This window comes from Wyeomyia smithii, chromosome 1 (assembly GCF_029784165.1).
Source record: "Wyeomyia smithii strain HCP4-BCI-WySm-NY-G18 chromosome 1, ASM2978416v1, whole genome shotgun sequence".
NCBI lineage: Eukaryota > Metazoa > Arthropoda > Insecta > Diptera > Culicidae > Wyeomyia > Wyeomyia smithii.
In genome coordinates, this window is record NC_073694.1 from 4632986 (window position 1) to 4646743 (window position 13758).

The window sequence follows — 13758 nt, forward strand, 5'->3', positions numbered from 1 at the left end:
TGGTTTGTTTGTCTTTGTCTAAGCTGCGTGGCCACGCCTTAATGGTAAAAATCTACGCTGAACTCGATACAAAAGACTGCGTGTGGAAAATTCAGCTTCAGTTTAGTTTGTTCCACATTGCGACATTGAGAAACGAGAGCTGCATACGAGTCAACTTCCAGGCACCACGGAGCATGTTACCTGTATTCTGCACACGGCAGCAATAATAACCATTGTACGCTGCAGGATATTTTGCTGGCACAGCTGCTGGAGGGCACAGCGGAGAGCAAATTTTATACGCGGCCAACAAAATAATCGATGCTACCGGTGGTGGTGTGATCATCAGCATTCTGTAGCTACATTTCGAGCTGAAGATTATGAAATCGGTTCTTTTCAGAACTATAAGATGATGAAGATAAGAGTTATGAGAATTTTCACAACTACTACTAGTGTGAAATTTTTATCTATTTCTAAATAATCATTTTTACAATAACGACCAGGACGCACCAAATATAAACGGTAGTGTTACCTATGAATAGTTTATCACAACAAGATATAACCCTCATTTCAAGAATTTTCACTGCTAAATTGAGTGATTTTCCGGTTTAATTGTTTGTTTGTGTTCACTCGAACACCGTTATCAGTCAAATGTTAGAAACGAAAATTAGTTAATCTAAGAACCAGAGTGATTTGCGCATCGGGGAAGCAAAACCTTTCTTTTGATGCTTATGAAAATCACTCAGTAGTATCGAAGGTGTTTTGGTTTGTTCCTCTTTCTCGAAGCTACGTAGCCACGCCTTAATTGCAAAAATCTGCTCTGAACTCGATACAAAAGACTGCGTGTAGAAAATTCAGCTTCAGTTTAGTTTGTTACACATTAGCGAGAGCAGTGCAGCTGTTAAAGGTACGCGACATTGCGAAACGAGAGCTGCATACGAGTCAACTCAAAATATTCATGGTGCGATTATCAGCGTTCTGTAGCACGAATTTTTAACTGAATATTGTGGAATCGGTTCTTTTCAGAACTATAGATGCTTGAAGATAAGAGTTATGAGAATTTTCGCAACTACTACTAGTGTAAAATTTTCATGTATTCATGCATCATTAGTTTTAAAATAACGACTATCAAAAATAAACGGTAGTGTTACCTATGAACAGTTAAGCGCAGCATATAATAATATTTAGTTTAGCATTTATTAAATATTTAGTCCTACGTCACCATTTCATACAACCCCTAGGGCTGTATACCTTGTAGTATTTGCTATTCTGAGGCTATGCCCTTTCTGGCTTTTGGAAGCGTTTTGCGTGATTCTAAATTTGAATCAATTTTATGTTTAAAATGTAGTTCTTCTGAGCCTTATCTGGGTTCATTTTCTTTTTTAGCCAGTTCTGGTTTAGAGAAGCGTTTTTTCACCACTCCTTTTTAAAATGGGGTACAGTTTCTGGTCCTTCTCTGGCCTTTAGATGTATTTTTCGCCCTTCCGAAATCAAATTGGCAAATGAATACCCTTAATCTGAGATTATTTTTTGTATGGAATAATCAGGGATAATTTTTCTCTCGCTCTTTGAAAACGTATTCCGTCGTATCGAAATCAGACTAACTCTATTATTTGGCTTTTTCTAGAATTAAATTGAATTTAAATTTCATTTCCAATGCTCCCACTTTGGCCCCAGTCCGCACAAATGACATGTTAATGACCTTTAATAGAAGATTAATATTCGTATTAGGAATATGTTCTGTAAATGGTCAGGAATGCTGAGAAAGCGTCGAAAAGACGGGGCTTAGAGCCTTATACAAACTTTTAGCAATTGTCCAAAGTGGTTTGTTAGAAATTTTATACATTTACATATTTTCAACTGGGTGATATTTAGAGGAGAAACCAGAAACATTTCTAATATTGTTTTAAGTTGTCACCGCGAGTCGTATTTTTATCAACACATTCATGAATATTTTTCGTGACAAAGTTCTAAAATAAAATATACTGTTCGTGACCAACTCCCGAACATTGCTATTTAATTTTTTTGACGTTAACTAACGTCTATATCGAAGTTAGGCCCCTGAATTTGAAAATCTAGTAATTCAACCAGGGAAATCCAGAGAAAAGTGGTCAGGTTTTGAGCGCTTATTTTGCAGTCATCTATAATCAGGTTTTCGAGGTTTTGGCATCAATCGATCAGAAATTCTTTTACGGTTAAATTTATGTAACAAAAACAAACTTTTGTTTGAGATACACTATTGAAAAATTGGTAATTAATATCGATTGTCTAAATCATACCGCGCAGCCAATCACTACCTCTCTTCCCAAGCACAGTCGACACTAACGGATACAATCGATCTGACTTTGTTGTTATTATTGTTGTCACTTTCTGTTTCCGATGTTTATGCTGCTGCTAGCGGAAAAAACCTTGCAAATATGCATCTTTTTGTTGGTGTTAATTTTACGACAGCGGCCGGCGCCCCATCATTCTGATTCCAAAACCGCACCAGTGACATGCGGACGCTAGGTGATAGCAGCTGAAAGGAGGAAATACAAAATAGTACCGGTCATCTCGTGCCGGTTTCACCCGTTATGCTGGTGGCTTTAGTAGTAAATGGCTACTGCAAAACACTTAAATGGCTGGAGTTCTGGACGGACTAACCAGGAAACTATAATCGGCAACTGGCACCTTTTGGTGCCTCGAAATTTTGGTACAGAAGCGGCTAATTGAATTTTCTGTTTCACCAAATGCTGCTGCTAGCGGAAAAACCTTGCAAAAATGCATGTTTGTGTTGGTGTTAATATTACGACAGCGGCCGGCGCAGCTTTCAAGAAACATTTGTCTCTACCATTCCATCATCTATGTAGCCCCTCCTTCATTCTAATTATCTGACGAAGCCTTGGTATAAAACGTATCGTTCGAACATTTCACCCCATCAGTTTCATTATTAAACCGTACCGGATACATACGGACGCTCGGTGTCGGAACTGCAACATCAAACCGCGTTGCAACATCTGCGCCAAGGACCACTCTACGTCGGATTGCCCTGTGGACGATGCTGGTGCGGTACAGTTTAAGTGTGCTAACTGTGGCGGTGATCACCAGAGCTCTGATCGACAGTGCCCGAAAAGGGAGAGCTTCAAACATATCCGCGAGCAGGCGTCGTCAACCAACCAGCCGAGCAGGAAGAAAGACAAACCACCGGTCTTCAGGGCGGAAGATTTTCCTCCTCTGCGTTCATCCCAGCAAGCAGGGCAACCAAGTACGCGTACGCAACTTGACCTTCCACACTCACCATCCGGCGGGTCAGCCGGTCAACGGTCGCCTCCCCCCCTGGCTACTGGCGTCCACCCACAACAACACCACCGAGCGCTGAGTCCGAGAAGTACTCTGCGGATGAGCTGCTAGAAATTTTTAGCAGCATGACCAATGCCCTTCGTGCGTGTCGCAACAAGCCCGAGCAAATCCATGTGCTCGGTAAATTTATTATCCAATATGGATCCTAAACCCTTCTCCATCGTCAACTGGAACGCTTGCTCAGTTAGAGCAAAAAACATTGAGCTTCCTGACTTTCTCCGCAAGTACAATATCGACGTGGGTCTACTCACAGAGACCCACCTGAAGTCCGGCGACAGTTTTTGGCTGCCGGATCACAACATCATCCGTCTCGATCGCACCAACTCCAGGGGGGGTGATATAGCGATCATCGTTAGAAAAGGGATGAAATACAACATCTTGCCGCACATCCACACCGCCATCATCGAAGCCCTTAGTGTGGAGGTCAAATCAGCTACCAGGTTCATCCGGTTCATCGTCGTCTACTGTCCTCGCCAGTGTAGTATCAGCAACGGTACAGCAATGCAGTTCAAGAACGACCTGGCAACCATCACCAGGACCAACTCCCGCTTCGTCGTTGGGGGAGACCTAAATGCTCGGCACGAGGCTTGGCGAAATTATCGGCAGAATCAGAACGGTCGTCAACTCTTCGAACACTCGCAGCATGGGTTTTATACGGTGCAGTTTCCGGATGAGCCGACTTTCATCTCCCCAGCAGGGAACCCTTCAACCCTGGACTTCTTCCTGGCCAACATCGAGCTCTCCAAACCAGTGGCCCACAACGATCTGAGCTCAGACCACCAACCTGTCGTTGCTGAGGTGGGGATCGGTGCTGCTCCTGCCAGCTGTCTGCGGAAAGATTACCATCATGTCGACTGGGAGCGCTTTGCTCGAATGGTGGACAACAACATCGATGAGGCGCCGCCGCTCGACAGCGTGGAAAACATCGACCAGGCGTTGGAGGGTCTCCAACGAGCCATAAACGTGGCCGACGAGGCGTGTGTGCGACGTGTTCCTGTGAGGGGTAAGTTCCTTGCTATTGATTCCCATACCCGGCTGCTAATTAGACTGCGGAATGTGCGTAGACGCCAGTTCCAGAGGACCAGGGATCTGGATATTAGGCTCGAGGTGACCGATCTGAATAGGCAAATTGCTTCCAGGATGGTCTCACTCCGGAATGAAAATTTCGGACGCTTAGTCCAAAGTTTGGACGACCGCTCCAGGCCATTCTGGAAAGTAGCCAAAGTGCTGAAATCGCACCCCAAACCAGTTCCAACCCTCAGGGTCGGAGAGAGGCTCCTTGTTGCACCGGTCGAGAGAGCAAATGCGGTAGGCGATCACATTGCCTCATCGCATTTGCTTGGCTCGACCATGGCTAGTCCAATGGAAGACCAGGTCGAGCAGTGCGTCCGCGACCTCGAAAACTCCCCCTGTACCGTTCCTCAAGAACATAAAATCACAGCAGAACAGGTTTGCTCAGCGCTGATGAGTACTAAGAACATGAAGGCTCCTGGGTTTGACGGGGTCTTCAATATGGTCTTAAAAAAGCTCAGCAACAGGGTTCACCTGTTGTTGAGCTCTATCTTCAACAGATGCTTGGAATTGCACTACTATCCAAGCATTTGGAAGATAGCCAAGATCATACCGATCCGCAAACCCGGGAAAAATCCGACGTTAGCATCAAGCTACCGTCCGATCAGCCTACTCTCATCGCTGTGCAAACTGTTTGAAAAACTGATCCTCAACCGCATGATGAAGGTGGCTGAGGAAAACAACATCTTACTCCCGGAACAGTTTGGGTTTAGGAAGGGTCACTCCACCACGCACCAGCTGGTGCGGGTGATGAACAACATCAGAAGGGACAGGGCTGTATCCAAGTCCACAGCCATGGCATTGTTGGACGTCGAAAAGGCGTTTGACAATGTCTGGCATGACGGTCTGGTATACAAGCTCTGTGCCTTCAACTTTCCATCATATTTGACGAAAATCATCTGTAGCTACCTTCGGCAGAGGTCGTTCAGGGTATCGCTGAATGGTTGTTTATCAAATACTTTTTCCATCCCAGCAGGGGTCCCGCAGGGCAGTCTGCTGGGCCCTTTGCTATACAACAATTACACCTCCGACATTCCTTCCCTGGGAGATGGCTGCGTGCTCTTTCTGTTCGCAGATGACACTGCAATTGCCGTCAAGGGAAGAATGCCTCGTGAGATCACCAACAAACTTCAGCGATGCTTAGACGCCTTTGTCGAGTATGCTAACACCTGGAAAATTAAGATCAACGCTTCCAAAACCCAAACAATAATGTTCCTTCATCGACAATCCCCTAAACTGAAGCCCCCTCCATCATGCGTTGTGGTCATGAACGGTACCGGGGTTGAGTGGTCTTCCGAAGTTACCTATCTTGGGCTGCTATTCGACGAGAAGCTTCGATCGCATGTGGAGGGGACACTGGTTAAGTGCTCAGCTTTGGTTCGGTCACTATACCCGCTTATTTGTCGCAGATCTCGCCTCTCAAGAACAAACAAACTGGCAGTCTACAAACAAATAATTGCCCCCGCAGTCTTTTACGCGGCTCCGGTGTGGGAGTCATGTGCACAAACTCACAGGAACAAAATACAGATTGCGCAAAACCGAATCTTACGGATGATCCTCGATTGTCCCTATGACACCAGGATCACAGATCTCCACCAAGAAGCAGTTACTCCAAAAGTAGATGCCAGAATAACAGAAACCAAAACCAACTTGTACATAAATGTCAGCATTCAGAATACGCTTTAATAAGCGGTTTGTACATAGTAGGTTAAGTTAGTTCTAAGCTGTAAATAGTAATTTTAAGCTGTAAATAGTAGTTTTAAGTAGTTTCCTTTCTTTTCTTTCAAACAAGCGCCACCAAAGTGGACAATCCAAAATTCAAAATCTCTACAATTAGAAAGCTTAGTAAAACAAAAATCAAAACTCGCACATCAAAGATGAAAACAGTAATGTGAATCACTTATACTTGTAAAAAACATGTATTATACCCTACAAAAGCATAAAAATACAGATAAACTTAAACAACAACAACAACATTTCACCCCATCAGTTTCATTATTAAACCGGACCGGATACATACGGACGCTCGGTGTTAGCAGCTTAAAGGAGGAAAAACAAAATAGTACCGGTCATCTCGTGCCGGTTTGACCCGTGATGCTGGTGGCTACTGCAAAATACTAAAATGGCTGGAACTCTGGACGGAAACTAGTAAACAAGAAATCGGCAACTGGCACCTTTTGGTGCCGCGCAGTTTTATAATAGAAGCGGTTAGTTAAATTTTATGTTTTACAATTGCTGCTGCTAGCGTAAAAAAAACCTTGCAAAAATGCATGTTTATGTTGATGTTAATTTCACGACAGCGCTAGGTGTTAGCAGCTGAAAGGAGGAAAGACAAAATAGTACCGGTCATCTCGTGCCGGTTTCACCCGTTATGCTGGTGGCTTTTAGTAGTAAATGGCTACTGCAAAACACTTAAATGGCTGGAATTCTGGACGGACTAACCAGTAAACAAGAATAATCGGCAACTGGTACCTTTTGGTGCCTCGAAATTTTGTTACAGAAGTTTTGTAAAAGAAGCGTTGCAATTCCCTCTACTATTTGCTTCAATGGATTTTTTTTTTATAAGAATACGGTAGTCAACGTCATGCGGTCGTGTCTTGAATACCACCCTCCTACTTTTTTTTATTTCGCCGATAAAATTTAGAAATGATTGAACGTGTACATTTTAGTAATAACATAGAACAAGTTGAAATTGCGATGAAGGCCAAAAGCTATTTCCAAATGCAATCCCATTTACATGGAGAAAGTATGTCGCCTACCCCTTAAAATTTTCGCGCGCCTTCCCAAAAATTAGGTTTTCGATAGTATTCGTAAAATTATAAATATTTTAGAAACACGAAAAATTAAACTTATTGTTTTTTTTTAAGCGTCTGTCTGTTAATGGATAAAAAAAAATATATGAAAATTATAAAACTTCTAAATCATATTATGGTTTAATTTTATAATATATGTGGGTCATTCCATGTCAAGTGTCCGAGGAAATGCATCGACCATCTCCGATTTCGACCAAAATTTGTGAGTCGATGTATTTTTGGCCGGAACTTATAAGTACAAAGTGTTGTACCGATTGGTGGACTCCTCGGCCAATGGGACTGCCTCCACTTTTTGCGAATTTAGCAAAACACCTCTTTTATTTTGTGAATATCTCGAGACCCTGAAGAGCTACAGGTGATATTGACATGTCATTTTGAAGGGTTTGAGATGTAGAATCGAATTACGTGGTCAATTATTTCCTGCAGTGTTGTCAACTTTGCATTTTTTCGATTTAAAACTTAATTTGCAATTTCCTCGAAATACCCCCCCACCCCCCTTCGATTTTGATTTTGACCACGCCAATGTGTTTAGCAGACGATTTTACATAGGAATCACTTATCAGCAAAAAACAAAATGTAGCGTTCCAGAGATACAGCATTTTCAAAATTGCTAGATTTTGAATTTTGTCTACGCACGAAAGCGCTTCTACATAAATTGCTGCTATCTTAATGGTATCCTAGCAGGCACACAAACGCCTATCGAAGAGATGTTTCTTAGAGGACCATCCGTTAATGATGTAACGCAAAAAATCCCGTTTTAGAATCATTTTCACGAAAAGTTACAGGATAGTTTTGGTTACACTTTTCCCATGATTCTTCATTTTATTGGTTTATCACATTGTAAAAATCATCAAATTTAAAACCGTTTCCTAACAGACGAATTGTCATGTTTTTTCCTGATTTAAGGTTTGCTATGATTTCAAAATTGTAAACAATGTGTCTCATCACGTGTGCAGTCATTTCATTCTTGAAGACGGTGTGTTTAATTGGATTGTATTTAAAACAAATTTGTATCGCTGGAAAACGGTATTGGTTATCACAGCAGCTTACGCGATGAGTTTTACTAGCTACTAGGGGAGCATGCATAAATGACGTAGCTTTTTTTAGATTTTTTATACTCCCCTTCCCCCTCTCCCACCGTAGCAAAGCAAAGCCTTGGTGCTACATTCCGATTCGGAACTTGACCTTCTGTTTACTATACATAGGCTTCGCAGCCAACTGTTGAGTGTACAGGACAATTGTGGGGCTACCCGATCAGAAGGACAAAACAAAAATTATTAGACAAGTCAAAAATATTCGAAAATAATAAAAAAATATCAAGAAAAGGCTCAAAAGTTTTCTTATGATGTCTATCACTTAACATGTTCGAAGAAGTGATCCACATTTTACGTGGACAGCTTAGGGAAGTTCAGGGGATTGTTTAATGTCCACGAATGGCCTTAAATAACCCTCAGAATAAAAACATTCGAAAATGTCCTGGAAACGATCTTTATGTATTAAAAATGGGCTTCAATGCTTGAAAATTGTCTCTAAAATGTTTCGAAAAGTACAAAAAACAGCGTAAATGTTTAATAAAATAGCCCAAAAGTGCTACTGATGCTAAAACGCTTAAAGAATTACCTTAAAGGTCTCAACGATTTTCAACAACAAAAGTATTTTAGTGTCGTCGAAATGAGTCCAAAAACAATGTTTCCAAGATTTTCATCCGCAAAAATATCCCACAACTGCACTAAAAAAATTGTTTAAAAGTCTCAAAAAATAAATTGATATTTTTAAAACAACTTTGTGATTTAATGAAATCTGTCCCTCTGTTGATAAGTTAACCCAAAAATGTTTCTAAAATGGGTTTGGACTGGATTTGGATTAAATATAAAATTTGGAATAAAATGCTTCAAAAACAGCCCAAAATGTTTAAAATGTTCCAAAATTGTCCCGAAAATGTTTTTGAAACGCCCAAGAAATTTCTGAAAGATATGCTTCGAAAAGCCTCTCTCACGAAGCCTTATTGATGTGCTTCAAAATGTCTCAACAATGTAGCAAATAGTTCCTATAATACTTCAGAAATGTTCTAGAAGTGCCAAAAGACTATTTAAAAATTTCAAATATATGTTCCGAGAAAAGAACTGAAATAGTTGAGATGATTTCAACACGTTTTAAGAATGTTTCAAAATTGTGACATAAAATCAATCATTCGTGTCTCAAATTCAGGAATGTATAATATGTGTCCACAAAAATGTCGTAACTAAGTCCAAAAATGAATTAGAAATATTTAAAAAAAAATCCATAACAAGTTTCGGAAGAGTTTTGGAAATGTTCTGGGAGGGATCCAAAGTGAATTGGAACATTATCCAGAAAATATTCCAAAAATGTTTCAAGAGTGATTAAAATCCTTTTAAATAAGTCCAAAAAATGATTCGGGGAATGGTATCACAAAAATATTCAACATATCAAAGATAGGACAAAGAAAAAACAAAAACTCCTCGCTCAAGGAAGAATTCTTCGGCCAAATCTGCCCGCGCTCACCTTGAGGGCTTATTTTGCCGAATCAACCGATCAGAATAAACCCGCTCAAATCGTCAATAAAACGGCATTCAAGAATCTAATTAAAACCTACCGCTCTACCCAGAATCGTCCGGTTCCTGATCTCTCTCTGCTTTGGGTCGGGATTCCTCTAAATCGGTTCACCTCGAACGAATTCCTCGAATCAAAAAGCACGACCGTTTAAAACAGAATCCGCTTCACTTCTAGCCCCAGAGAGATCTTTTACCTCTCCATGCCGTCACTCCTCTTCACACTTCCAGCCAACCTCGTCCTTTCGCGAATGGGGACGGATGTTTAGAGAACACGTATTTGACCGTTTCGCCAAAATCACGTTTTTTTTTATTCCTGTATTCTATACCAACTCCCGTCTTGTTTTCTGTCGTTCACTTCTCTTTTATCACCTTTCGTCGCAACAGCGCATCAGAATCACACGCGAGCTCCTAGGGGCAGGAGGGAAAAAATCATCACAAGCCCCTCACCACATATCCAATTTAACGCTCCGGGCTGACACTCTAATCTTGCCGTTTTAATCAGCCTGCTTCGATTCGATTTTTCACGCCATCCATCCGCGAGAACACTAAAGCTGTCGGTTTTCTTCACGCGCTCGTGCGCGACAAAACAAGGTAACAATTCTAGCCTGCCCCATCACCCTCACTGTGAATGGTCCTTTGGCACACCACCTCAGTACAGCGCCCCAATCGATTAAATTGGATTTTTGCTTCCGATCCTGGAATCGCACGTTCAAACCATATGGAAATAACTACTATCTTATTGTGGGACACACGAACGTTTCGTACTTAACGACTGCTGCACTCGCACCACTCAATTCATTCGCTGCTGCTGCTTTGCACTGTCGAAGATGGGGTTTTAATGCGTGGGTGAATGTTTGACGATTGAAATTATAACTTACCACGCACACGGCACATCTCACAAAAAAAACTGAAACTGGTTTTTTTTTTCTAGCACTTCACTTTTTTCTAGTCTATTTTGGCACTTGTAAATTGTCACCTATAAACTGCACTCCGGTATTGGCAAGAATTAAACACAGCCTCTCACACTGCCGACCGAACCTAGCGATCCTCGCGATCAACCACCAACAACAAAAAAACAGTCAAACACACATCCGACCAGTTTGCCGGCGAAACAGCGAATGGAACGCGCGCGGGCTTGCAGCACACACGGCCTGCTCTGTTGCTGCTTCGTTCGTCTGCAGGCGAAAAAAAAGCACCAACAACGACGGCGACGACGATCGGTGGACACAAGTTCGATCGCAGCCAGCCTCAGCCTCAACAGCCGCCTACTGCGCCGCGGTGAAAGAATCGCCAATCACCCGCTTGCTGCGCGGTACTGCGCTGCGCTGCGCTGCTGCTGATCTACCCTTGTTTACCCCCTCGATCGAGAAGGGCGGTGGGTGCGCGGGTGCAGCTTAACACAAGAACAGCAGAGAGCGGCTCGACGATCGCAAGAAGTGTTGTTGTTATTATAAGAAGCGGAAAGTAAAGCAAGCCCACGAGAGAGAGCGGCTGCTGCGCAGCACACTTCAAACTAGTTTTGAGAGCGCGACTGGCTCAGTTGGGGCTCGGAGCTTTCGCTCCGACTTTGCTGTTCTCTTGTTTTGGCTTAAGAAAGCTCTGCTTGGGTTGCTACTACTGATCATGTTCTCAGGTGTGTGTATTGAGCACAGTCGCGCCTCAATAGCTCGAATTTGATTTTCTGCTTATCAAAAATGTCAAAAACGAAAACAAAATTGAAATATCCAAAATATAAAGATTAAAAATAAGAAGGTTTAAAAAAGTCCAATAAACATTTTTGGTTATTTTAGGTAGTAAAACTATATTAGCATATATGTTAAGGAAACATAGCAATGTTTTATCCTGTCCATTATTTTCAGAGGAAGAGCCAAATTTCATGGATAAAAATTTCAACATCAAAAAAAGTTGTGATATAATTCGTCCAACATTTCGCAAGGAAGATATTTTTTTTTTGAAGTAGAATACTTCTCTCAGGAAGTTCGGCTACATAGGGATGTGAAATGAAAATCTAAAACCGAAAAAAGTGAAAAATATGTCCAATTTCAAATGCTAATAAATCGGTTAGTATTCGATGGATTTCCTTCGTTATTGCAGCAATAGATTGGGAAATCTTCTAAGATTCTTCCCAAAAGAAGATAATTGTAATTTTATTATTCAGACTATTGTACTATTGAAAATAGTCCAGCCTTGTCAAAACGAAAAATTCGACCTCTGATTGGTCGTTATATGATTGCTTCCCAAGCACGGTCGACAGAATCATATACCTTGCAATTGAAAACATGCTATTTCCCCTATATAAGAGCCGGTTTCAGCCGAAGCCGCTCATAATAGTTCTAGACAGCGACAACAGCAGTCGTCCTTCCTTAGCCGCAGCACTAGCCCTGCGGTTGGTCACCACTTCTCAGGAGCAGCGCGGTTTTTCTCAGCGTGTGTCGCCAGACTGCCATTATTCCCCCCGTGTTGCATGAAGATTGCCATCAGGAAATCCAATTTTGGAAATCAAAATGCCTTTTTCAAGGCAAATAAACAAGTCATTGAAAGTTAATAATTTTTGACAACGCAAGCAAGCATTCTGTGTTGGATCCTAGCAATTTAAATCTGTCGCACACGTCTAACTTACTGAATGTGAAATAGCTTACACAGTACATGTTATCCGTGTATCTTAATTCCCCCACTGTTAGAGCAGCTCAACAGTTGCGATCAACAACCGATTTTGAACCGCAAAATGCCTTTTTCAAGGCAAATAAACAAGTAATTGAAGGTTAATAATTTTCTGGCATCAACACAAGCAGACATTCTGTGCGGGATGCAATCAAATTCTGTTGTGGTTGTCTAATTTTTACTTTATTGAGTTAACCCCCCACTGTTGGGGCAGCGCAAAGGCTGCGATCAGCATAACCGACTACTGCCCTGTTAGAACGCATTCACAAAAGCAGTAAGTTCGACTATGCAGAGCTAATATGAAGTCGATTCAATCAATCAGCATTAACAGTATTTCGTCGTCTCCCAGCTGCCAAGTTGCAACACGCAACAGCGAGCAAACGAAATCGCTTGATGTTACAAACCGCAATAAGATACGGGTTAAAACCGTTGCGTGTGTGAGAGCACCATCGGTGTTTATTCGCTGGATACAAAAATCAAATGCGAATTGTGGAATAATTCGTCTAGAGAACATTAGGAAATGGTAAAACCATGGGCGCAACTACGGGGGGGCTAGGGGGGGGGGGGCTGAAGCCCCCCCTAGAACGTGTTTAGCCCCCCCCTAGAATTTCCCAGAGAATGATTGTATTCAATATATATATACATTCCATACTACTTATCAGAGCATCAAAATCAACACAAATTGAGATGTCGTCATTCATTGGCTAAAAACTAGTTCTGCACCCAGGATCGATTCTCAACCCTTGCTCTCTTACTCACTTTACCAGTCAGACGAGGGCTGTAGTAACTCGTGCTGTATCAAGAAGTCGCCAGTTTACTCGGTTTTGGGCTGTGTTTCACCAGTTCCCCAGACGTCTCATCACTCGCAAGTCTCCTTCGATCTGGTCGAGCCATCGTGCACGCTGCGCCCCTTAAATTCTTGTGCCGGTAGGGTTGCTGAAAAGAAGTGATTTCACATGGTTGTCGTCCGGCATTCTTAAGATGTGACCGGCCCACCGCAACCTATTGTCTTTCGCCAGGTGTGCAATGGGGTTCTCTCCAAGCAGCTCATGGTTCATGCGCTGTAGCCATTATCCGTCGTCCGCTTGTGCTCCTCCGTAGATAGTCACCTTCTGTTCGCCGATAGGCACCTTCTGTTCGAAAATATCAAAAGGACTTCCATAGAGGACTACCGGTTATCAGGGTTTTGTAGTTTTTTGTATCGAAGTGGTCATGTCCGATCATCACCGTGATTGGTGCGTACGATTGTAATGTCTGAGAAGAACGGGCCGTCGTTGAGAACGTGGTCAATTTGTTTTGTTGTACGTAGGTCGAGGAAAGAAGTG

At 42.2% G+C, this 13758-nt stretch overlaps 1 protein-coding gene across 4 annotated transcripts in view; it reads right to left on the bottom strand.

Moving 5' to 3' along the window:
• LOC129724466 (cadherin-86C) overlaps positions 1-10965 on the bottom strand; it is a 440382-nt gene extending 429417 nt beyond the window's left edge. For 3 of the 4 annotated variants that reach the window (XM_055679602.1, XM_055679774.1, XM_055679438.1), the window contains exon 1: positions 9814-10965. The gene's annotated coding sequence lies outside the window, so the exon portion shown is untranslated. The remainder of the gene's footprint in view (positions 1-9813) is intronic. The other variant, XM_055679524.1, reaches the window with a different exon arrangement.
• Positions 10966-13758: the final 2793 nt, after the last annotated feature.